Source organism: Schistocerca cancellata, chromosome 2, assembly GCF_023864275.1.
Source record: "Schistocerca cancellata isolate TAMUIC-IGC-003103 chromosome 2, iqSchCanc2.1, whole genome shotgun sequence".
NCBI classification, from domain to species: domain Eukaryota; kingdom Metazoa; phylum Arthropoda; class Insecta; order Orthoptera; family Acrididae; genus Schistocerca; species Schistocerca cancellata.
In genome coordinates this window covers 696822823-696848959 of record NC_064627.1, presented here as the reverse complement: position 1 = coordinate 696848959, position 26137 = coordinate 696822823, and the positions used below count along the sequence as shown (strand labels likewise).

Below are 26137 nucleotides of genomic sequence, written 5' to 3'. Positions count from 1 at the left end.
TAGGTGTGTGTGATGTCCATAGCGTAAGATAGTTTAAGTTAGATCAAGTAGTGTGTAAGCTTAGGGACCGATGACCTAAGCAGCTTGGTCTCATAAGTTCTGACAACGAATTTACAAAATTTTAAATCCAAAATACTGCAACTCGGTTCTTACAATAGTGCAATAGGTGCGCACTGGTTAGCTGTAACTGAAGAGAGACTCCAACTCGGAGTGTGGTTAAGAGTATATTAACTTAAATTGTGAATATATTTCTGAATGAATGTTTGTTATGTATTTTTCCGTCACCCTTTTCACTGTTATAAGTTATGTTCTACAAGGAACACATGCCATTGGAGGCGGCAATCTGTGATTTATTTTACCGTAATTACTACTTCAATTTTGTTCCACAATTTAAAGGTATATATGGATGTAAACATGGAATACATGGGAATAATGCAACTGCTCAGTGACAGGTATGGGGGAGGCATTGAGGCCAGGCCTCGCATCTTTGACCCGTGCCCTCTTTGCCTCCGCCTACATGGTGTTGAAAGTCTTCTCAAACTTAAAAAAAAAAATAATAGTGCAGTGATCAGCATGTCTGTCTAGTAAGCAGGAGGTCCAGGTTCGAAGCCCAGTCGGTCACAAATATTCATCTGCCGTCTTAGCTGTATTTCAATGCGCTGTGACAGTGTGGACGTCGGTCCTTCGATATTTAAGATGCACTTGTTTTTTTGAGGCAATTGAGGTGATTTGCGAACATTTGTCTTGCTATCAGTGTAACGGGACTTCAACGGCATCCAACCCTTAGTCATTGCTTTGTGCCGGCGCTAACCCATGTCATATATATGCGAATCAGATTGTAGTTCATATTTAGTCAAATAACGAATGGTCAGTATACAAGTATGCCGGCCGGGATGGCCGAGCTGTTCTAGGTGCTACAGTCTGGGACCGTGCGTCCGCTACAGACGCAGGTTCGAATCCTGTCTCCGGCATGGATGTGTCTGATGTCATTAGGTTAGTTAGGTTTAAGTAGTTCTAAGTTCTAGTGGACTGATGACCTCAGAAGTTAAGTCCCATAGTGCTCAGAGCCATTTGAACCTTTTATGAAGTATACAAGTACCATTCACAACCTTAAACTGTTTGTTTTTTTTTTTTTACTTCATACTAAAATAAAAGTTATGATATGAAAAGAGGAAATGACTGATATGCTTCTCAGGAACTTTAGTTTTTCGCGTTTTTTTCCCACTTCATACTAAAACAAGGGCGTTACTTTGAGAAGAGAAAATGAAATATATGCTTCTAAGACATAATATTTCCTTGTGTGCTACTGCTGCAAACATGAAAGCCTTGCAGTTAATTTTTGTATGTTGGATAAATTTTGATATCACCTCACATTACTTTGTGAGAGGGTTGCTATTTTCTTGTGATTCAAATAGAGTGGACATTTCATCACTGGTTAATATTCTGATGACTAATGACATGATACCCGTTGCAGTTGCTCCATGGCACCTGTGAGTGGAGTCTCACGTTGGTTACAATAAGAACACGCAGGCAGTGATATCCGCTCACTGCAGTCAGATCCAAGGTGATTTCTTTCTGTTTATGGCGAAGCGTCTGCTGCAGTGTCCACGCTCAGCCAACATAAACAGATCGCGGCGGCATTGGGCACTGCTAATCGCTGCACTTGTCGCGAACCTCGACAACAAGAGCGCACTGTCTCTGCTAACGATACTATGGAGTTAATACATCTTACTTAACGTAACGTAATATGCAGGTCGTGGGTTGGGTAGAAATTCAGTTTGTAACTTCCCATCGCCTTAAAATACTTTACAGTCAAATTTGATGCAATATTTATTGTTGGTTGTCTATCTAATGTTAATAGTATTGAATCAGATTGTGCGTGAACACGAAAACACACACACACACACACACACAGTCATTGATTCCAGTGAGGGTGACAACTACTGTGTGTTGAACAACACATGCACCAGTCAATTCCTCAGTTGGCGTCGAGTTGATGAGATTTTTCAATTATCTTGCATTGCAAGAATTGTAAGGAGGAGACTGAAAGTAAATGGACTTGTATCTAAACAGCTGCGACCAAGCAAAGCTTGACCGACTATCAGATAATTGTCCACATGGGTTTTGTGGACGAGTATACTTTTAGTAACCAACCCACCCACGATCATTACCTAAGATTTCTCGAAGGCGTAGGGGCATTTATTTCATTAAGTTGCCGACAGTGTAGCGTGATGGTTTACTTCCCACCATACGTTTTCTACATTCGTCCAAAGGTCGCTTGCATTTGTAGGTCCACATGGCAATGACCGTGTTACCTCTGCCCACATATTCTCTATCTGGTTGATGTACGGTGATCATGGAACAAACGGCAACAGCTTTATCCTCTCTTGGCCCTGAAACCAATCTCGCACTGCTCTGCTATGATGGATGGGGCTCTGCTCCTGTAAATAAACTGTTATCTCGTTCGTTCATATATTTATATTTAAATAACATATTAGTAATAAGCACATTGTATTATTATTTTCCACAGTGTTTAAGAATTCAGGCCCTGTCATAAATAAGTGATCTGGATTCAACCGTCCGATTAAGAATGCGGTTTACCCAGTCTATCAAATGATGAGAGTCGTATTCGGATATCCACATTACGCCTGACTGGCTGAATCCGATTAGAACGATCTGGTATCGAAATGAAATTACAGAAATCGGATAATTTGAAGGTCTGTATTGCAACAATGCTGCGCACGTAAATTCCTATGATGGAGTAACAGGTAGCAACTGCCCAAGAAAAAGTGAGAAATATGTCTACTAGCAGCAATGTAACGTAATTATAACCCATATTTATGTGATGGAAATACTGATTCGAACAATGCACATCTATTTCAGTGGTGGGACGATGCACCATATTGGATTTGCTGATGACATAATGACAATAATAATAATAAAAATCCCGTGGGGCCGATAGGGGAATCTCTCCCCCATACGGGTGGTACCGAGGAAATCAAATACTTGGGGTGCACCAAATACTAACACAATCCTTAACGGCTACTCAATCCGTTGAACCCAAAATCCACGCACGTCTGAGTGAAAATCACCGCTACTCTGGTCACTGTCTGTTAGCTCAATGAGCTCGGCTGAAAATATTTGCTGCCAAAGGCTTCAACACCCTCTGGTCCTGTCCAGTCCTGGAATCACCGAGGGCAAACCAATGAAACACGAGCAAACATGAACATGAACTGTGCAAACTGTCGACAGGCGGCATTTGGGATTTCGGATTCTTGGGAGGCCAGGTTAGCACGGCAGAGAATATTGAAGATCTCTTGTAAATTTCCCTACAAGCAAAAAACATGCATTTGAAAACTACATGCCACGCGGGATTAGCCGAGCATTCTAAGGCGCAGCAGTCATGGACTGTTCGGCTGGTCCCGGCGGAGGTTCGAGTCCTCCCTCGGGCATGGGTGTGTGTGTGTGTGTTTGTCCTTAGGATAATTTAGGTTAAGTAGTGTGTAAGCTTAGGGACTGATGACTTCAGCAGTTAAGTCCCATAAGTTTTCACACACATAACAACTTTTTTTTATAACAAAACATCGATACATTGATCCAAATACGAAAACTAAATAATCTCACATAATAAATCGACCGACAAAAAATTCTCATCATTGCTCTTCAAGAACCACGACTAAGTGACAATGAAACCTTGCATCACGGAAACCATTGCATGTTCAAGAGCAAAATGCAACAAAATGTAGCAAAAGGCGTACCAATCTTGGCCATGGCATTTCTCGAACACAGATCTATCATCAGTTCTGTCAAAGAAATCACACTCGTCAACAATCGACTTATGACTATGCTCGTTCAGAGCCCCATCAAAAAATAAACACTCATCAATGCACATGGCCCGACCAACACAGAAAATAAGAAAAACACCAAACATGTCGAAAAATTCTGGAACACACTCGACAATACTATGAGCAAAATTCACCAAGATGACGTCAAAATACTAAAGGGAGACTTCAACTCTCTATTTGGGACAGAAAATCCTGTAGAAAAATCATTGGTAGAAATTCAACATACCGAAACTCTTAGACCAACGGCACACGTCTGACTGATATTTGACAACAATTCAGCCACAAAAGGATGTTCCCCACTATAGGAAAATACCATTTCTCAGGTAACATGCTGAAAGCCAGATTTTTTTATTCTTCTGTAGTAGAGCTACAAGCAGGCAGATACAAACTCAATAAGTGAGTCGTAAGATAACGCTCGAGCAAAATTCGGTTTGCTACTTACAACAACCCTTACTGTCAGATTGGAAACCATATGGTACTGCCAATTTCATAATGCCACTTTTGTTTTCTGCCGATATATTTTTTGTTGTTGTGAATACATAATTTTATCTATGAAAAGCCACATTTTCATAATACTTGCGAGTGATACAGGATATGAAGTAAATACAGATCTTTTCGAAGTCAAAAGTCGGTAATATTCTACTAATTCGTGTTAAAATAGGCTAAATCGTCTTACAGACACATAATGCTTTATTAAGATAGATTGCCATTGTGATGTTTCTGTAGTAAGCTTAATTTAATTTCTATTGGCACAGTGAATATTTTAATTGCATTTTCCATTAGTTTTCTAATCGCAACATTAATCATCAAAGAGAAATTAATCAGCAGCTGAATTTTCTTTCACAATATCTACAACAATCTAACTATGCTAAAGTTGTTTGCAAATTCTCCATTTGTGGAAAACCACTGGTTCTAACGATGTCATTCAACCAGTGTAGTTTTAAGAGTATTTTCCTCTAGAAGTGATTTGCCTTGACGGTTGATCGATCAAGAGTGGGAAAGGTAAAATTTTACGAATATATGACGAGAGGGACAAGTGCTTGAGAGAGGACTTCCCTATCAATACAAGTGTCCGGGAGACGACTTTCCTATCAATCTTCTGGATAGTTTTGTTTCTCAAATCAACAGAGGCAGTTGTCATGCAGTAGCACAGGTGATGTATTTTTTTTGCTCGACTTTCTTACACTGCGACCAAAAGGTGTCTCAGTTGTTGACAACAAATTCCATCTGTGTTGCACACACCCCTTGGGGCAGAATTCGTAGTCCAAAACGCACTTATGGAGCTATCAAACGTAAAATATTATGTTCTCACTACTCTTTGCTCTAGTCTACGTCTTTTGGTGGGGCTCAGCCTTTCATTTCTTCTTAGGACGTTAGCGATAAAGGCATCATAACACGTCACCAGCAACAATAGTGCAAAGGAATGCTCAATGAGCGACCTGATGACGTTCAATAATAGTCACTCCGTTGATTTTTGTTGTTTCGAATTAGAGCATGCAGTACTCCTACACCAGACTTCTGAACTTTGTCTGTTGAATTCAAATGTCGCATGGTGGTAAAATGTCACAGATATCAGAAGTCGAGACTTCTTTAATGTGGAAAACCATTCATGACAGAACGATCTTTGTTGAAACAAGAATATCTTTTTCTGACGTATTTTTCCCAAAAGCAGTCGCTCCACGCACAGTTCAAATCATTCTAGCTGCCTCATCTACATTCACCCCTCTGTTATACCAAAAGTAAACGTTGTGTTGCAGATGGTACACCTTTTTCCACTTGTGACTCAATTTTACAATGCTTAACTGTAGTTCATGATTTTCAAGTATGCAAAATCAAATGCTTAACTGCAAGATGATAACTAGAACTTCAAATTCGAAAATGGCATTGATACATACACTCACAGCGTGGCGCCGCCTTCACATGGGCGGCACCGGATTTCAGACGGCGGGTGGCGTCTGGCCGGTGGCCGGTAGCCGCTGCAGCGCGAGGAAACGCTCGATTAAAGCTGTTATGATCGCGACGCAGCCACAAGCTAAGTTGGAGGCGAACATGCGACTCTAAGATTTAGAATGCACGACGATTACCGCAAGACCATGGGATCACTCCATTCATATCAACTCGGAAGTAGACAACACTTCCTCCTAACACTTCCGCATCTTGCAGTGTTGCCAGATTGTGCAGATGGCCGGACTTAGAGCTGTCAGGGCGGTCAGTTTTATTGGCCACCTTAAGTGAACGACTCGGACTTAGTCTCTGTGGGGGCCGGCCGGCGGTCAGTTTTTATGTCTAAGACTGTACAGTTATCATTTTGTAGAAATCAATGTACATACAGTGGTTGGTTCTTCTGTATCAGATGCCACTGATGATGGACCATTAAGCTGAAAATCGGTTTGGCAAATAAACTATTTACCGTACAGCTCATGGTGCATAGATGATCTTTAATATCTGAAAGCTATGGAGTACCAAGCATTGAAGCTTTTTACATCTATGAGTGAAGTTTACAATTGACAATAAGCTACAAGCATTTCGCGATATTAGCTTTTGTATCCCGTCTGGAATGCGCACGTGTGTCTGCTCCTGTAAACTGAAGGGTAGGCCGAATGTAGGAAGTGAGCAGGAGCAGGAAAAGGTGAACATCTCTTGGTACTGTTCTTAGAAATGGTTTTACTATACCACAATATTAACTGAATACATAACTCTGCACTGAGGTGCGAACCCTTAGACCCGTAGTAACTACTGCGTAATCTCAATAGCAAGCCAACACCCTGTGCAGTTAGAAGCAATGTATCCAGGCCCTCTGCTCTAGATCAAATGGGTAGAATCTGCAGCGGAGCTCGTAGATCTAGACAGCGCCTGCTAGAGGGCACTGTCGTCGGTGTCGGTGTCGTAGTACCAACCTATGAACTTGCACCTACGCCGATACCACACTAGCAAATGTTCGAAAATACACAATGTTGGCTGGTTATAAGTAAACTTTCATAAGTAAACTTAACAGTGTCCCTATGAAAAACGAGTGGTCTTAGGACAATGAAACTTTGTGGAAACGCTTGTAATAAGGACACGTGGAAGACAAATAATGAATAAGCAATGGAAAGTAATACATTTTAATTTCGATGTGACAGGGCAAATTTGTTAATTGTGTCCTATGTTTACATTAAGGGTTCCAAACGTTGTTCGATGGGTGGACCATTTGCCCTCGTCACACGACATTTCATTTTTTAATTTGCATCTATGATAGCCTGGAACTGCACTGGAGATTCCCCACAACACTTTTCGAATGGCTGACCATGGAACGTTCAACAGTCATGACACACCTCGCTGACTGCTTTAAAATCGAACATTGCATCCAGCATTCTCAGCAGTGGCAACAGTAACTTCTTCAACCATTTGGGGCGCAGTTGGCAGTCGGCCTCTCCCAGGAGCAATTTACAAATCACCAGTTAATCCGAACTTCCGAATCATGTTCTTCAACCGCAATGCGGCAAGAGGACCTCTCTGTATTCCTTTAACGCGTCGATACTTGCGAAGAGCTACAGCGGTATTCTGTCTTTTTAAACAACAGCTTTACGAGTAAAGCCCGGCTCAGACCCATGTTGACTGTCTGCAACTGTAATTCACACTGCTGCTTGTGTTTCAACTCTACGTCGCCATACCAGCACGGTTGGCTAACGGCAAGTCATGACGTTAACGCTACGAACAACGCCAATACTGCAACGCACAGTCTGAACATTATTCCTATAAAGTTGGGTACCCATACGATAAATAGTTTCCCGTCTCATGTAGCGAAAGTTTATTGTTATATCATAAGATGCACGACTATTGACATAATTAGTGTAAGATTATGTGAGAAGACACGGATAGTAGAGTATTAGAACCTCGGATTTAGAATCGGACCAGTCTGACCCACGTCGTCTCACACAAAGGAAAATTCGTAAATTAACTTATGTAATGTAAATAATCGTGCGAATTGCATGGATTTTTTCAGGTAGCTGAGTCTATGATAACTTCTATGTTGGCGTGCCGAAGATGAACTTTGTAGTGTCAGTTTACCTAAATCAGGGCAAGTCTTCTGCTTCCGGCAGCTAATCAACAGTGGTCATATTCGTTACTGACAGTGATCTCTATGCTAATAGACATAGAGATCACTCGTTACTGAGCTCGGGTAGGAAACGTGAACATGAGACATTGGGAGCTTTTTACTGTCAAGAGACATTTCTTTGGTTTCTATTAGAGGCGTATTAGTTGCTGACGACTTCACTGCTTCTAGGCATTGCATTATAGCCAAGAACTGAAGTACACTCAGTTTTGGTAGTACATATTTGTGGGGCATTTCCAAATTGCCAAAGAGGTTCATTTTGAAAGCCAATTATCATTTTAATCTCTGACGTGCGTGACAGCATGAGGCGGGTGGACTAAGATGTATTTGAATTAGAGGAAGTAAAACAAAGCACTCCTCGTAAATGACTGCGGTAAATCTCCATTCTTACCAAGGAAAGTAATTGCATTATATTAAAAAAAAAAAAAAAAGAATTTTTAAGAGGAAGGAATGGAACGGCACGTTGCAGTGAAAATGAAAAACTTTCAGGTACCGGTAAGTGAAATTATTCGTGTCCTTAATAATTGTATACTTTAAATAGGAATTTCAAATTGTGCGTTGCGTAGTTATGTGTTATCACTTGTGCAGCATTGTATTGTACGACCTGTCGCCCTGAGAAAAGTGTGTGTCTTAGGTAATTAGAAGTACCGTACGCCTAGGAACTCGATGTCTACCCACTTCTTCGGTTAGCTGCGGTCGTCAAAATGGTTACTCGAAATAGAGAGGACAATCAGTTATTCATGATAATCCCTCTATCCATTTAGTTAACTCGTTGTTCAGGTGTGAGTGGGGATTCACTTTGTCGAAGTTTCGGTACAGACACTTGTGAATTGCAGATTCGTAACGTATTGCAAGTGTGGTGTATATGGATTTGTTACAGTACGATTAGTTTAGATATCGAATTGATGTTACGTATTAATTATGTGTGGTTTCTAAACATACGAGTTTGTGTTAACCATAATGCTGAGAAGTAAATCTGCGTAGGTATTTATTTTTTTAAGAGCCAGGATGACAGATTTTTAAAATGTAGTTTCCGTTCCTGGTGAAATGTTCTTCACTTTAGTTTGAATGTGTAGACTGTTTATTTTATTATGTTGCGTGTACTTTTGAACATTTATTTATGCAGTTCGCAAGCAATGTTTCTTGTTCGTAGTTAGTTCAAATTTTGAAGCTAAGTTTCCACACCTCTCATTTGATCAGACATAAATGGGTAGAAGAGAAGATTAGAGAAGAAGCACAATTGCCCTCATGATGGACTTACACTTATTATGTGATAAAAACAGGAAATATCATCAAATATGTCAAAGTAACACAATATTAAGAACAACTTGTAAGTGAAGGGGGCACTAGGGTCTGTCGTAGCAGACTGTTACTTAATGTGTCGAGGGAAGATAAGATACATTCACGCTGTACACAATACCTTTGAGTATTGTTGCATTGGGTAACAATCTGTACCCTTCATTGATCGCAACTGAACACCACATTCTTCTAATGTGAATCTGTCTGTGAAGACTTAACAGTGTGACAGGTTTTGTTGCATAATAAGAAGATATTAATCATGGAGGTGGATGTGCCTTAGCTTCATCCAGGCATTGAAGTAGAATAATCTTTTTAACCTGGTTTCTTAAGCTTTAAGGGGGCAGTTAGTGTGGTCTGCAAGATAGCCATAGCACCCATATTTCTGAATTTTATTTTTTTAGCTCCTTACATATTATTGACAGCTTTTAACTTTGCTAAGTATTTTGCTTATTTATAACTATTGTCCAAGCTGGCAACATTAGGCCCTATGTATTTTAAGTTCTGTGTAACTTTCAAATACTCATATGCAGTACACTGAAACAAAATATCCCTTTTTATTACTTGTCTCCTTTGCTAATAAGGCATTTTGCTCGAGTTTGTAAAATTTCTAGGTCATGTCTTCGGTAGTAAGCCCCCTTAGGTATCATAATTAGAAATCTGGAAGGGCCCCCCAAGGTACTGAAATACCAAATGTCACTTAGTGCACACCTGAATCAGTTTTATAAAACCTTAGTGATGTTTACTCTTACATTGTTGACATCTGTACACATAGACTGATCCAAAGTCATTGAGATTTTATCTGCTTGACCACTCTGCCACGGAAAGAACTGTTTTAAATCACCGACACTCTTTGTATTTATTCAAAATCTGGACAAAGCAAAATTTTGTGGCACTTAGTGTGGAACAGACTACCATTTTAAATTGTCAAAAAGCCCAGACCTCATTCCGTCAGCTGGAGCACAGGAGGGAAAGAACACCAAATCACATATTTAAGTGAACATTTTCTCTTAACACATGGCGTGTAGTCGTCGAGTACAGTGAAAATTTAGGATTGGACAAAATAAAATGAACACATGACAACAGTAACTCAAAGGAAACCTGTTTGTATTTATTTATTAATCCCAGGATCATCTCACAGTGATATTAAGATTTGTCAAAGTAATTCAGTGCCAGTCAATAAGCCTAAGTATAACACAGAGCATACGTAACATGCCGTAAGAGGATAGGACAGGTAACCTCTGGGGATAGGACATGGGGTTGACCGTGGCCTTGATTAAGTAACTATCCCGGCATTTTCCTTAACCATCTAGGAAAATCCAAATCAGGATAACCAAACAGAGCAGCTCCAACCTCCCGAAGCACTGCTTCACTGCATAATTCTCTATGGTATAATGTTCCTTCATTCACACGTAAATCATTTCAGATAACTTCCAATATAGTACATAGTTTCTTCGTTCACTGTCCACTCCCTGAGGACACCCACTGATGGCTTCCGGACTCTTCACTGCCACTCACACAAAGACACCTACCGACTGTTCCTGGACTGAGATGATGATGCCTGTGCTCCTTGCCTCGATTTTAGACTCTGTATTCAGCTATTTGCTACTTTCCACCTGAAAAAGTAGGTAAACGGACATTACTGTCATGCATTGTACATCTTGACACATGATCCTTGTGGAAGCAGTAAACTGTAATAATGTACTGAAATGTGACAGGTGCGTTAGTTATCCACTTTTATTACTATCCACTACTTAGTCCTCTGAGTAACCTTTAATTGTGTATTATGCATTACTTGTGAGGAACAATTTTATACAATGTGTTTTAGTAATATTTTTCACTTCCCTTGGCAATTTATTATACTATATTCTTTTATATAAAAGGCTGTTTTGAGTTTCTTGTTTTTCCTGGGTAAATGTAACTCCAAACTGGCTCTTGTTCCACTATTATGTATAGAATTATTACTGCAGTATTTATTTTCCCAGATGTGCACTATAGATTAGTGTAGTAAGGACATTATTATTATTATTATTATTTTTTTTTTTTTTAAAAAAAAGAATTCATAACTAAGAATTGAGTGTTTGTAGGCATAGTGACCAAAAAGTCATTACAAACAGATGCTGACATCCTAAGAGCATAGCATGCTGATGACATTCTTTTTACCAGTATCTTTTTATGTTCACTCCACATTAGCTATAAATGTTCATTGCCAAAATCTTTGAGTTTGCTACACAATCCATGGGCTTATCGCCTGTGCTTAAAGTGACAGTTGATTTCTGTCTTTATGTTGGCGTGCATGCCATTCATTTTCTTGAGGGTTTCATTTGCTTTTTCTGATACGTGTTTGGTGTTTATTCGGTGACTATGATGTTGTCATCGGCAAACATAACTGTCTTTGTGCCTGGAAAGTCATTGATATAATTTCAGACCCAATTCACTGCTCTGAGAAAAAACTATGTGTATATTTCTTGCTGGAAATTTTTGTACTAAAAATTTGTTATCAGCAGATGTGTGAACAGTCTCCATCTTTTGCATTCTGTTTTCCCAGTAAGACTGAAATCACTCATTTGCTGTTCCTCTTATACCTAGAACTTCCAGCTTGCTCAATAGTATTTTGTGATCAGACAGTATCAGAAGCCTTGAACAAGTCTAAGAAAACTCCTGTAGTGCAATCATCCCTATCAGGAGCTTTGAGTACCACTTTTGTGGACTCTACAATGGCTGATGTTGTACTTCTTTCCACTTCTGAAATAAAACTGTGCTTTCTTAAAGAGGTTGTCTTTCTTGTATAACTTATTACTCTCTTTCATGATTGCTTCAGTTATTTTTGAGAATGAAGACATGCTATTTTTCATATTAAAGTTATTTCTTAGGTAACTAGGGCATAAAAAAGTACTACTTGAGTGAAACCCTGGCTCGAGAGGGGACCTGATTGCCCTAATCAATTAGGCTGAATAAATAAATAAAAATAAGAAGTGAAACTGGACTGTGGTTTTCAGTGCTTTCCACACTACTGTTCTCTTGAGGGCATCATACATGCATGCTTAAAGTACTCTGGGAAAACAACTGGACTAAAGGATTAATTTATTGTGTTTGTTCCTGGGCTGGTATGCTGTGCTATGCTTCTGAGCAAAGACAGAAACCTTATTTATTCTGTTGACTTCTTATTTTTGAATTGTTTTACTGTCTTCATAACTACAAGCTCTGCTGTAGGGAAACATCATTGTGCGAGATTACAGAAGTGTCACATTCCACACATCTGCTTTGACCCATGAGGTCATCAATATGGTGGAAATGACCATTCTCAACATCTCCAATATGGTGCCTATGATGTCATTACATAAACACAACAACAAACATGGAAATATGTATAAAACCAACACACACATCTCCCTCCAAAAATATAATCAAACTAACGGGACCAGTGCAGGAAATTGGGGGTTCTTGGGCGGGGTAATACTAAATGTGTGCGCGCACACACACACACACACACACACACACACACACACACACACAAAACACTCAAAATGATCCCAAACCACGCAAAACGACAACATAAAAACACCAGAAAATTCCCAAATTCCGCTACACTCACAGTATTGACAAGAATCGGTCAGTTCCCTTCACCTACATAGCTCAACCTCAATTGTCAATACCACAGAATAAAAACCAACTACTCCAAAAATTATAATCACACCGCAACTATCGATACCACAAAACCAACACCTAAAACAACAAAAAATGGAATCAGACACTTTCCTTGATGTATATAAGTCAGCAGCAGCTCACGATACCAAAACACATAGCTACAACGAGACATTGGAATGGAAAACTTCCCTTGACCTATACAAGTAATAGCAGCTCACATTACCAGAACACACACAGCTACGACGGCGCATTGGAATCGGACACTTCCCATGACCTGTATAGCTCAAATACAGTTGTCGATACCAAAAAAATTGAAATTGAGTACTTCCCCTAAGATACATAAATCAGCCACAAGTGCCGATACCAAAACATCAACTACCAACACATGCAGTAAATAACACCGAACGAACAACACAAAAACCCCACCGAACATCATAACACACAAACAATAGACCCAAAAAAAAGACTACTTACCACAAAAAAAGTTACAGCGCTACACACTTGGTCAGCCCCCCAATCACAAAGAGTCACAGCCTCAAACAAGCCTCCCCCCCCCCCACCCACCACACACACACACACACACACTCTTCACCCTCCCATCACAGACGCGCACTATTAAACTTAGAAGTCATATCCATACCTAAAAGAAGCCACAAATTGAACTAAAAGGCTTACTGTGCGACTAACAGCAAAGGACACTGCAATAACATAAACACAACAGAAACTTAATTCTTGATGTCGTCAGTAGGCCAGCCTACACTATAGTGTCCTGAGTAGCATTTCTTTGTTCAGAAGTGTGCAGTAGTGTTCAGAACAGATAAAACAATTGGCAGATGCATTGCTATCAGATGTGACACTGAAAGGAAGTCCATTTATCCAGTGTAGGGAAAAGTCCAAGTAAGAGAGAAAAACACGGTCTTAGTTGTGGAGATTTTTATTTTCAAATTTCAGTGGTACATTTCGTCTGTGGTAGGCATCTGTACACAAAATGTCATTTAAATTTGAAAATAAAAGATCCACACGCAAGACTATTTTACAGTGGTTGCTTTATCAAGTGAAATGATGGAATGAAACAAATTTTAGGCCTAAGTATTCTAGTGAAACAGACAATTGTTTGGAGAGTTTAATACATTGTATGAGAATTTGTTTTGTGAATGAAAGAGAATGTCTGTGTCTTAATTTGATTACGTTTTGAAAAAGGTCTATGCGTACAGGTCCCTGCATCAATTTCCATTCACAAACTATTTCATATTCTGAGCAACTGCAGCTGGTGAAAGCCATGATGTAGGAAGAACTCTGCTAACAGCTGGTAAAATTGTTGTTTATTAAAACGCAAGTGGTTTTGTGGTTTGAAGTGGCATCATCAAGTGCAAACTACACAGTAAAAAGCAAAGTACAATGTCACCACATTTTGTGGATATTAAAGTTAATAAAGGTATGTTTAAAATAAAGAACACAGCCATACCCATCGCTCCTAGTCAAAATTTACTATTCAGAAAATACTGTCAACACTATGGCGAGTGAAAGGTAAAGAAAACATGCTCCATTCTTTAAACTATGCCAGCATTTAACAAGAAAAAAGAAAATATTTTATAGTGAGTGGATGCTAAAAGTTTTTCTTTTTAATTTCGGGCAAGTGTTAAAGAATGGAGCATATCTCCTTTACCTGTAACTGGCTATAGTATTGACAATATTCTCCAAATAGTAAATTTTAACTAGGAATGATGCATATGCCATTGATCTTTTAACATTGTAAGTATGTTTTAGACGTTCCTTTATTAATTGTAATATCCACAAAGTGTGGGGACACTTGATTTTGTTTTTTAACATGTAGATTGCACCTGATGATGCAGCTTTAAGCCATGGAACCAGTTGTGTTTTAATAAACTACAATTTTACCAGCTGCTAGAGGAGTTCTTCCTAACATCAAATTTCCTTTCAGCTATACCGCAAGATGGAAAACTTTGTTACTTTGTAATACCAAAACAGAATTAAACTTTTTGTAATCAAAACAGTATTACACAATTTAAACAATTGCATTTAACATTACTAATGATAAGAAGTGTGCGAGATGTGTTTGTGGATTATTTTGATAAAAGGACAGTGTATCCAATAAATATTTACTATCAACAATATTAAGCTGCAGTGCTATTTCGCTCTTAGACCTCCTTCCAATTAACCTGTTTTTATACTGAGAACGACTAGATTGCAAAGTTTCAGGCTGTTCTTGTACTGCTGTGATCATTTCTTTAAAGGACATGGCTCACTGTGTACTCGAGAAACACCAACTGGTTTGTATTTCATGTGCTCGCTCGGCTGCAAGCTGCTATTGCACATGCTATGTGCTCCCCGAAATGCTTCCATCCAGGACACCTCCATATTGTCAAATAGGTTTATGTTGCATTGTGCTGGGGAAATGATGTAAAACACTGCCTGCTCCTCTACACTTGGGTCATGGCTTTATTGATGTCTGGAGAAATACTGTGTTGGCTGTGAAAATCATTTGCCAAACTCAGCAGACTTGTATCAAAGTTCATAATTGCAAGGACTTTGAAGTGGATTATGGCTGGAAAGCATAAGGTAATAGTATATGGAAAAACATCTAAGATGACCACACAGGAAACTGTATAATCAAAAGCTATCTAGTTTGAACTTTGTGTGGTAAGCATTAATGGTAGAACAGATGTTTCGGGACCATTAATGACACTGTGCCATACCTTGAAAAGGTGGAGATTGCTGTTCTGAGGGTGCAGTTTGGACACAATAAGATTACTGGCTGATGCTACTATAATACGCATTAGAATCTTGGAACATATTCTGAGCTCGAATATAATAGGATATCTTCAACAAAGTGACCACCCACTGCTAACCAGCATCGAGTTTGAGAACACTGATCCTGTGAAACCCACCTCGCACTTTTCTCACATGACATACTGAAAGCTTTGAATCAGGGCAAATGGATGAATGCAGCATTTCTTGATTTCCAAAAAGCATTTGACTCAGTACTGAACCTATGCTTATTGTCAAAAGTATGATCATATGGGGTATCAAGTGAAATTTGTGACTGAATTGTGTACTTTTTGGTAGGGAGGTCGCAGCATGTTACCTTGGATGTGAAGTCATCATCAGATGTACAAGTAACCTCAGGTGTGGCCCAGGGAAGTGTGTTGCTGTTCATTTTGTATATTAATGCCTTTGCAGACAGTTTTGGTAGTAAAATCAGGATTTTTGCAGATGATGCTGTTATCCATAATGAAGTACTACCTGAAAGAAGTTGCATAAATATTCAGTGAGATCTTGGTAAGATTTCAACATGGTGCAGAGGTTGGCAACTTTCTCCCAATGTTCAGAAATACAAAATTTAGCACTTCACAAAACGAAAAAAAACATTGTATCCTATGACTATAATATCAATATATTGGAACTGGCTAACTCTTACAAATACCTTGGTGTAACACATTATAGGGATATGAAATAGATTGATCACATAGGCTCAGTCGTGGGTAAAGCAGGTGGTAGACGTCAGTTTATTGGTAGTATACTGGGGAACTGCAATCAGTCTACAAAGGGTACTGCTTATAAATCACTCGGGCGACGGGTTCTAGAATACTGCTCAAATGTGTGCGACCCATACCAGATAGTCCTAACAGGGGATATTGAATGATACAGAGAAGGGCAGCAAGAATGGTCACAGGTTTGTTTAATCCACAGGAGTGTCAGAGATGCTGAACGAACTCAACTGACAGACTTGAAGACAGATGTAACCTATCTCGAGAAAGTCTATTAACAATTTTTCAAGAACTGGCTTTAAATGATTACCGTAGGAATGTTCTACAACCCTCTATGTGTGTCTCAGATAGTGATTATGAGGATAAGATAAGAATAGTTACTGCATGCACAGAGGCATTCAGTCGATTATTCTTCCCTCACTCCAAAGTGAATGGAACACGATGTATTTCCTATTCCTGGTGCAGTGTTTTAAATACCATTGTCTTACCAGTGTAAATAGGGCCTGATTTGTGGAGACTGTGGTCAGCCACTTCACAAAAATTCTCCATGCGAATTACCACCTGTCTGTGTCAGTTGCCTAAATGACTACCCACCTATCACTGAAGTGTGTTACTCTAATAACAGAACATAACAAGGTCTCAGATTGCCTCTAACATTTTGGAGCTAGAAAAAATAGAAATCATTTATGTCCTGTCTCAATGATCCCAACCTTTGTCACTACTGTGGTCAGGTCTTGGCAGTACCTGGTATAATTTACTTTCTTGAGGTTGCACAAGTAAATTAGATCATGGATGTGATAAGTCCTCCCCTGTCATGGTTCCTGCACACCATCTGCAGGAATCTCAACTCTATACACCTAGCTGAAGAAGCAACATCCTTCCAGTGGTGTCCAGGCGGCATACTCTCTTCTGGGTACCCTTTCCCTGGAAGGCTCCAGACCAGTAATCCACCAGCCAGTGGTTAAATGAACCATGAACTCTGAATTCCAGGGCTCCGTGTTGCTCTTTGGTTCCTACATCCCAAGCCCTCATGTTCTTGACAACGTAAAGTAGTGAAGGAGAAAAAGGAAAAGCCTTAAGGAATGCTGCTGTGGTGATCCTGGAGGCACCGGATCCCCCTGCATTGTCTGTCTCTGAACGGATGTTTGTTGTTGTTGTTGTTGTTGTTGTTGTTGTTGTTCCATCCTCACCAGTGAGTTGGTCGCACTTGGGGCATTACCTGTCCTCTTGGCTCCTTTACACCTAGCCGGAACATCCTTAACATGATAATTCAGTGGAACTGCAATAGACTTTGCTGTCACCTGCCAGTACTACAACTACTAATTTCCTCCTGTGGCACTATCCAAGAAGCGTATTTCACTTACAACCATTCTCCAACTCCTCAGGGTTAAAATTATTTCTTTGGAACTATGCTGCCATTGAGGGAGCACCTTGAGTGGTCTATAGGCTAGGTTGCACAGATGTTGTCTATGAGCGAATTCCCCCTATTCCACATTGCAAGCAGTAGCAGTAAGAGTGTGAATGATCCCAGTAATCACCTTTTGTGATGTTTGTTTATTCCCAAGTGGGACACTTATATACCTTGAGATGACTATGTTAATTCAACAACTCTTTCCCCCTCTTCCTCTTTCTCTTATGCGGGGATTTTACTGCACACCATCCTCTGTGGCAGTGTGCAGATTTGTGTGGTAAAGGGCTCATGATTGACCAGCTGCTTCCCGTTTCTCATGTGTGTCTCTTCAGTGATGGTAATTGTGTCCACTTCAGTTCCACCCATAATATTTTTCAGCTATTGGCCGACAGTCTCTTTCCCTCAGTCTCATGGCTTCTATGCAGTGGTGTCACCTTTGTCCCCTCTGTCAGGATACATTAAGGAGATTGTGAAAGATGTTTCTGATGAAATTGCCCACACCATTGGAGTTGCTATTCACTTTTCTACAGGCTCCATATGCTGCTGGCCATCGTGGTGCACCAAAGACATTGCAACAGCTATTCATGATCACCAAAGGCACTCGTAACGTCGTGAGCAACACCCTTCACAGATCACCCCCACAACTTTTAATTGGCTGTATGCTATGGCTCACTATCTAATTAAATGCATTAAAGAGGAATGCTGGCAGTGCTAAGTCTCCTACTTGGGAATGTATACTTCTTTATCCCAGGTGTGGGCCAAGCTCTATAGACTTCTGGGCTGCCAGAGGTCGACAACTGTTCAGAGTCTCTTCATTCATGGTGGTATTTCTACCAATGCATTCATTATTGCTGAATGTCTTGCAACCCACGTAGTGACAGCATCAGCGTCCTCTTCTAACCAGTTACCTTTTAATTAATAAATGAAAAGTTGTAGGTGTCTGTATCTTTTACCCTCATCACACTGAACTATATACTCAATGGAAAATCCAGGATGGAATGTAACGGTATTAGGAGAAGGAAAGCTGTTACTCACCATATCATGGAAATGCTGAATCGCATATAGACACAACAAAAAGACTCTCACAATTAAAGCTTTTGGCCATTGGCCTTCATCAACAGTAGACACACATACACAAGAGCGCATGCGTGCACGCAACACACACACACACACACACACACACACACACACACACACACACACACACACATGACTGCAGTCTCAGACAACTGGAACCACACTGTGAGCAGCAGCACCAGAGCATGATGGGCGTGGCTACTGGATGGGGGTAAGGAAGAGGCTGGGGTGGGGGGATTGAGGGATAGTATGATGGGGGTTCCGGGAAGTGAAGTGCTGAATGTTAAACGGTGGGCAGGGGAGAGGTGAGCAGGGGGGGGGGGGGGGGTAGTGGAAAAGGAGATAAATAAAAAGACTGGGTGTGGTGCTAGAATGGGAATAGGGACCGGGGGGAGGGCTCTCCAACATGCTCTGCAAACTGCTTCAAAGGATGGTAGCCAGATTATTATGCTGTGTTCTTGGATAGTGGAACCTTCTGTCTATCGGTATATGTGGTTTCCAGGGGGGACAACTATTAGGTTGGAAAAAGCATTCTGTCAGGGTTTTTGTAAACACCAGTACCTTATTGCTGCCTTTTCTGACCTACAGAATACATACAGCAGGGCATGGCACCACCTCATTTTTACCTGACCTCCATGACTGACTTTTTAGGCCCCCTGCTGCATTTTGTTTGTCAGTTTTTTCCACAGCAGTTGTTTCAAGTTGGGCTTCATGTGTGTCACTCAGATCTCCTTGGGTCAAAGAGAACGCTGTCCTGCAAGGTCTGTTCTGAGTGTTGCAGTCTTCTCATCGCCATCGACAGGTTTAGTGACTTCCTGTCAGACTAGTGGATATCTCATACTGTATGTTGATGACGTTCACATTTGTACAGTTACAGTCTGTAGCAATGGCTGAATGCCATCCAAAGGGCCTCTGCTTGGACCCTTGCCTGTGGCTTACAGTTCTCTGCCCCAAAGATGAGTCTTAAATTTGCCTTTGTACCATGGTCAGTCCCGATCCAGAACTCTACTTGAGTAGTCAGCACTTCAATGTTGTTGCAGAGTCACAATTTTTGGGACTCCTCTGTAGTAAAAAGCTAATGTGATTTCCCCGTTTTCATCAGTTAGAGTCGGTGCATGCATAAGCTTCCTTGTCCATGGCTCTTAGGGTGTGGATCATGCTACTTTGCTTGATATTTGCTAGGACCTGGTGTCATTCTGGTTGGACTACTGTTGCCTGGTTTGTGGCTCAGTGGCACCTTCAGCTTTGATCATACCAGATAACCAATATTTAATTTTATGCAACAAATCACCCCCATGTTGTTTCCCCAGCAGTCTCACCATTCTTTTATGAGTTCATGCTTGGCTGCTGCAGGGCTCCAGTCTTCGCAGCACATTTTTCCCTTTCTGTGCTACATGTCTATCCTGTTGCTATTGTTTTTCCCTTCCCTTGGGAACATATCTGATATATTTTTGGGAATGTCAGACATTCCAGTAGCTTGACATCTGAACAGTCAGTCCTCCTGTTTTTTCTTTCTTCCTTTCTTCGTTCTCCACCTCCTATCCTTCCTCTGCTTTAGCGTTAAGTGCTCTTTGTTTCTTCTTCCTCACTGTGCATTCTTGAAGGCTGGCTCACATGTCTGACACGTAACAGGTGACAGGGTAACATGTAATTCTCACCCTGTGTTAACAGATAGGGTTCGTCTGGTACAGGCATTTCCAAATTGCCTATTGGCCCCTGGAGACACTGGCAATCATGGGGATTTTCTCACAATGGGCCTATCGCCATCTCAGACTATGTCTGCTAAAAATAAACAGAATGGGGCTAAACATTCCAAGACACTGCCAGCTGCATATTGGTTCCTCGTATTATCACATACTGAAAATCATTGTTCTTTTGCTACAGTTTATTATTCATAAAGGTGTTGATGCAATTGCAGGCCCTGGAAAATCCTGGTCTTGTGTACGTAATGGCACTTTGCTTGTGGAGACAAATTGTGATTTTCAAGCCCAACAACTGCTTGCAGCTTTGCTCCTCCGTGGCTATCCTGTTCGTGCCGAAGCCTATCGACACTGAATTCTGTGCATAGTCTTACTTACACTAGGCTGCTTGATGGTTCGATTGAAGAATTCCAAACTTACCTCTCTGATCAGGGTATCACTGCAGTCCATCAGGCAATGAAAAAGGTTGATGCAACCTCAGTGCACTCTTTTCCTACATCTACATATATACTCTGCAAGCCACCAAGCGGTGTGTGGCAGAGGGCACAATTCGCGCCAGAATCAAATTTTCCCCTCTTTGTTCCACTCGCGGATCGCGCGAGGGAAAAACGACTGTCTGAACGCCTCAGTACAAGCTCTTATTTCACTTATCTTCGAATGGTGATTATTGTGCGATTTGAAAGTTGGTGGTAATAATATATGCTCTACATCCTCAGTGAAGATCGGATTTCTGAATTTAGTGAGCAGTCCCTTCTATTTAGCGTGCCGTCTATCTGCACTTCAAACTTTCTATGAGATTTGTAACGCTCTCGCGATGGCTAAATGTACCAGTCACAAATCTTGCCACTCTTCTTTGGACCTTCTCAATCTCTTGAATCAGACAGAACTGGTAAGGGTCCCATACAGACTAACAATACTCTAAGACTGGAAGAACTAAAATATTGTAAGCTATTTCCTTTGTTGAAGGACTGCATCGCTTCAGGAGTCTACCAATAAACCGCAATCTAGAGTTCGCCTTACCCATTACTTGTGTAATCTGATAATTCCATTTGAGAACATTTCGAATAGTCACACCCAGATACTTGACGGATGTTACCACTTCCAAAGGCTGGGCATTTATTTTGTACTCGTACATTAATGGGGATTTTCGCTTTGTTATATGCAGTATGTTACACTTACCAGTATTGAAAGATAACTGCCAGTCATTACACCACACATTGTTTTCTGCAAATCCCCATTGATTTGTTCACAACTTTCGTGTGATACTACTTTCCTGTAGACTATAGCATCATTGGCAAACAGTCTCAGGCCACTGTCAATACCATCAACCAGATCGTTTATGTAAATCGTAAAAAGCAGAGGAACTATTATGCTGCCCTGGGGCACACCTGAAGTTATGTTTGTTTCTGTTGAAGTCACCCCATTCAGGACACACATACTGCTGTCTGTCTGTTAGAAAACCTTTTATCCAACCACATATGTCATCAGATAGACCATAAGCAAGCACTTTTTGTAGCAAGCGATAGTGTGGAACTGAGTCGAACGCCTTTCGAAAGTCGAAAAATATGGCATCAACCTGGGAGCCGGTATCTAGAGCCTGTTGAATATCATGCACAAAGAGGGCCAGCTGTGTCTCGCATGACCGCTGTTTCTTAAAACAGTGCTGGTTTCTGCAGATGAGCTTCTCAGAGTCTATAAAGGTCATTATGTCTGAACACGAAATACACTCCTGGAAATGGAAAAAAGAACACTTTGACACCGGTGTGTCAGACCCACCATACTTGCTCCGGACACTGCGAGAGAGCAGTACAAGCAATGATCACACGCACGGCACAGCGGACACACCTGGAACTGCGGTGTTGGCCGTCGAATGGCGCTAGCTGCGCAGCATTTGTGCACCGCCGCCGTCAGTGTCAGCCAGTTAGCCGTGGCATACGGAGCTCCATTGCAGTCTTTAACACTGGTAGCATGCCGCGACAGCGTGGACGTGAACCGTATGTGCAGTTGACGGACTTTGAGCGAGGGCGTATAGTGGGCATGCGGGAGGCCGGGTGGACGTACCGCCGAATTGCTCAACACGTGGGGCGTGAGGTCTCCACAGTACATCGATGTTGTCGCCAGTGGTCGGCGGAAGGTGCACGTGCCCGTCGACCTGGGACCGGACCGCAGCGACGCACGGATGCACGCCAAGACCGTAGGATCCTACGCAGTGCCGTAGGGGACCGCACCGCCACTTCCCAGCAAATTAGGGACACTGTTGCTCCTGGGGTATCGGCGAGGACCATTCGCAACCATCTCCATGAAGCTGGGCTACGGTCCCGCACACCGTTAGGGCGTCTTCCGCTCACGCCCCAACATCGTGCAGCCCGCCTCCATTGGTGTCGCGACAGGCGTGAATGGAGGGACGAATGGAGACGTGTCGTCTTCAGCGATGAGAGTCGCTTCTGCCTTGGTGCCAATGATGGTCGTATGCGTGTTTGGCGCCGTGCAGGTGAGCGCCACAATCAGGACTGCATACGACCGAGGCACACAGGGCCAACACCCGGCATCATGGTGTGGGGAGCGATCTCCTACACTGGCCATACACCACTGGTGATCGTCGAGGGGACACTGAATAGTGCACGGTACATCCAAACCGTCATCGAACCCATCGTTCTACCATTCCTAGACCGGCAAGGGAACTTGCTGTTCCAACAGGACAATGCACGTCCGCATGTATCCCGTGCCACCCAACGTGCTCTAGAAGGTGTAAGTCAACTACCCTGGCCAGCAAGATCTCCGGATCTGTCCCCCATTGAGCATGTTTGGGACTGGATGAAGCGTCGTGTCACGCGGTCTGCACGTCCAGCACGAACGCTGGTCCAACTGAGGCGCCAGGTGGAAATGGCATGGCAAGCCGTTCCACAGGGCTACATCCAGCATCTCTACGATCGTCTCCATGGGAGAATAGCAGCCTGCATTGCTGCGAAAGGTGGATATACACTGTACTAGTGCCAACATTGTGCATGCTCTGTTGCCTGTGTCTATGTGCCTGTGGTTCTGTCAGTGTGATCATGTGATGTATCTGACCCCAGGAATGTGTCAATAAAGTTTCCCCTTCCTGGGACAATGAATTCACGGTGTTCTTATTTCAATTTCCAGGAGTGTATGTTCCATGATTCTACAACAAATCGATGTCAGTGAAATTGACCGGTAATTATGTGCATCTGCTTTTCTACCCTTTTTATAGATTGCTATGACCCGGGCCTTCTTCCAGTCCCGTGGAACTTCTCGCTGTTCCAGTGATGTGTGATAGATGATGGATAAGAATGGTGCTATATTTGTAGCATAGTCAATGTAAAATCTTACAGGGATACTATCCAGGCCAGATGCCTTCCTAGTGTCTAAGTATCTCAACTGTTTTACAATCCCAGAGACAGCAAACACTATGTCAGCCATCCTTTCGTTTGTTTGATAATTGAAAGGGGGAATGGTGCTGCAGTCCTCTACAGTAAACGAGTTTTTGAAAGCTAGGTTTAGAATTTCGGCCTCCTGTTTATCATCATCAGTTACATTACCTGTACTGTCAGCAAGAGAAGGTATTGAATTATTTGTAGCGTTCATAGATTTTACGTACAACCAAAATTTTTTGGGTTTATTTTTAGAATCTGCAGATAAAATATTGCTTTCAAATTTGTTAAAAGAATATCTCATTGTCCTCCTGACAGCTGCTTTCGTTTCGCATAATTTCTGTTTGTCAGTGGGGGTGGGGCAGTGACTATGTTTAAAATGACTGTGCAAAATTCTCTGCTTTCTCAGCAGCTTCCTAATATGTTTGTTGTGCCAAGGTGGCTCCTTTCCCCCCTCCTATATTTTTGCTAGGCACATACTTCTCTAGCACATGGTGGACAATACCTTTAAATTCCGACCAAAGATGCTAAACATCTTTGTGTCTCGCGGTGAATGCTTGGAGCTGACTATGAAGATATTCATTAATGTCACTTTTATTTGCTTTCCCAAACTAGGAAACTATACACTGTTTCTTTGGTTTTTTTTGCAACTTCCACTGACATAGAAGCCACGACGACATTATGGTCGCTAATACCTTCTATTAGATTAACTTCCTCAAAAAGATCAGGTCTGTTTGTCGCAAAGATATCTATGTTACCGTCTTGAGTTGGTTTTCTAACCAATTGCTCAAGGTTGTATGTTGAGAGCGCTCCTAGAATAACTTCACATGAATCTTTGCTTCTGCCCCTGTGATAAACATGTAATTTTCCCAGTCAGTGGATGCTAGATTAAAGTCACCACCTATATCTAATGGATAATTTGGATATTTACTTCCTATGTACTCAAGACTTTCCCTGAAACGTTCTGCGACGTTTGTTGCGGATGCTGATGGTCTATAAAAACATCCTAATACAATGGTCAATCCTTGTCTGATTGACAGCTTTATCCAGACTATTTCACAGTCCGACCCAGTATCGACCTCAACTACGTTTAAACAGCTTTTAACTGCACTGAACACACCACCTCTCATAGCATCTGTCCTATCCTTCCTAAACATTGTCCAATCAGAGTTCAAAATTTCACTGCTTTTTATGTCTGGTTTCAACCAGCTTTCGGTACCTAATACAATATTGGCATTGCTACTGTTTATTTTGGAGAGTAACTCGGGGATCTTGCTACAGACACTTTGACAATTTACTAACATGAGAATAAGCATATTTAAATCTTTTGGAATGACCTGTGTAGGCGAACTAACAATTTTTACAGTTGGCACACCCACATCAGTGCCATGAACTGGTAATTTTTCAGGCCAGCGGTTTGTTTCTCGTGGGGAGGAACCTAATGTAAAAAACTCCCATGTGCACGCCACAAGTACTGTGCTACCCATGTTAGCTGCTTCCTGTGTGTAGTGCACCCCTGATCTATTGAGGGGTGTCCTACAACCTTCCACCCCATAGTGTAGGTTGAGGAATCTACAACTATTTTCATCACAGAGTTGACGCTGCCTCTGGTTTAGATTTTCCGACTCCAAACCAGAGGACCCCTGTCCACCCTGGGTATGATGCTGCAGATCGTCAGCTTGGCTTCCACTGCTTGAGAGATGGAGGCCACCTTCACCAATTTAGCCAGCTGTCGAAAGGACCCAAATATTTCCTCGGAACCCCGACGACAGGCATCGTTGGTACCGACGTGTGCAACAATCTGCAGCTGGCTGCAGCCCGCATGCTCGATAGCTGCCGGAAGAGCCTCTTCCACATCCCGGACAAACCCCCTGCGGGTCCGGGGATTAGAATAGGCCCAAGGTATTCCTGCCTGTCGTAAGAGGCGACTAAAAGGAGTTCATCCCCCTCACGGGGGTAGTTAGCGCCTGCGTCCGGAGACGGACGGTTCCACGACCTATAATTGTGGTCTTTCTGGTTTTTCACTTCTCGTTTTTTTCCTTCCTTTTGTTGGTTCCTTTCTTTGCTCTTCTCCACCTCACTGTCTTCCTTACTCTTTCCCTTGACTTCTCCTTGCCTTCTCATTGCCTTTTTCTCCTTGCCTTCTCATTGCCTTTTTCTCCTTGC

At 41.7% G+C, this 26137-nt stretch overlaps 1 protein-coding gene across 2 annotated transcripts in view; it reads left to right on the top strand.

Annotated features, from left to right (window-relative positions):
• The first annotated feature begins 8216 nt into the window (after positions 1–8216).
• The window catches only part of LOC126162470 (ATP-dependent DNA helicase PIF1-like), a 121625-nt gene continuing 103704 nt past the window's right edge, over positions 8217–26137 (top strand). The window contains exon 1 of one of the 2 annotated variants that reach the window (XM_049919002.1): positions 8217–8430. The gene's annotated coding sequence lies outside the window, so the exon portion shown is untranslated. Of the gene's footprint in view, positions 8437–26137 lie in introns of both variants that reach the window. The other variant, XM_049919001.1, reaches the window with a different exon arrangement.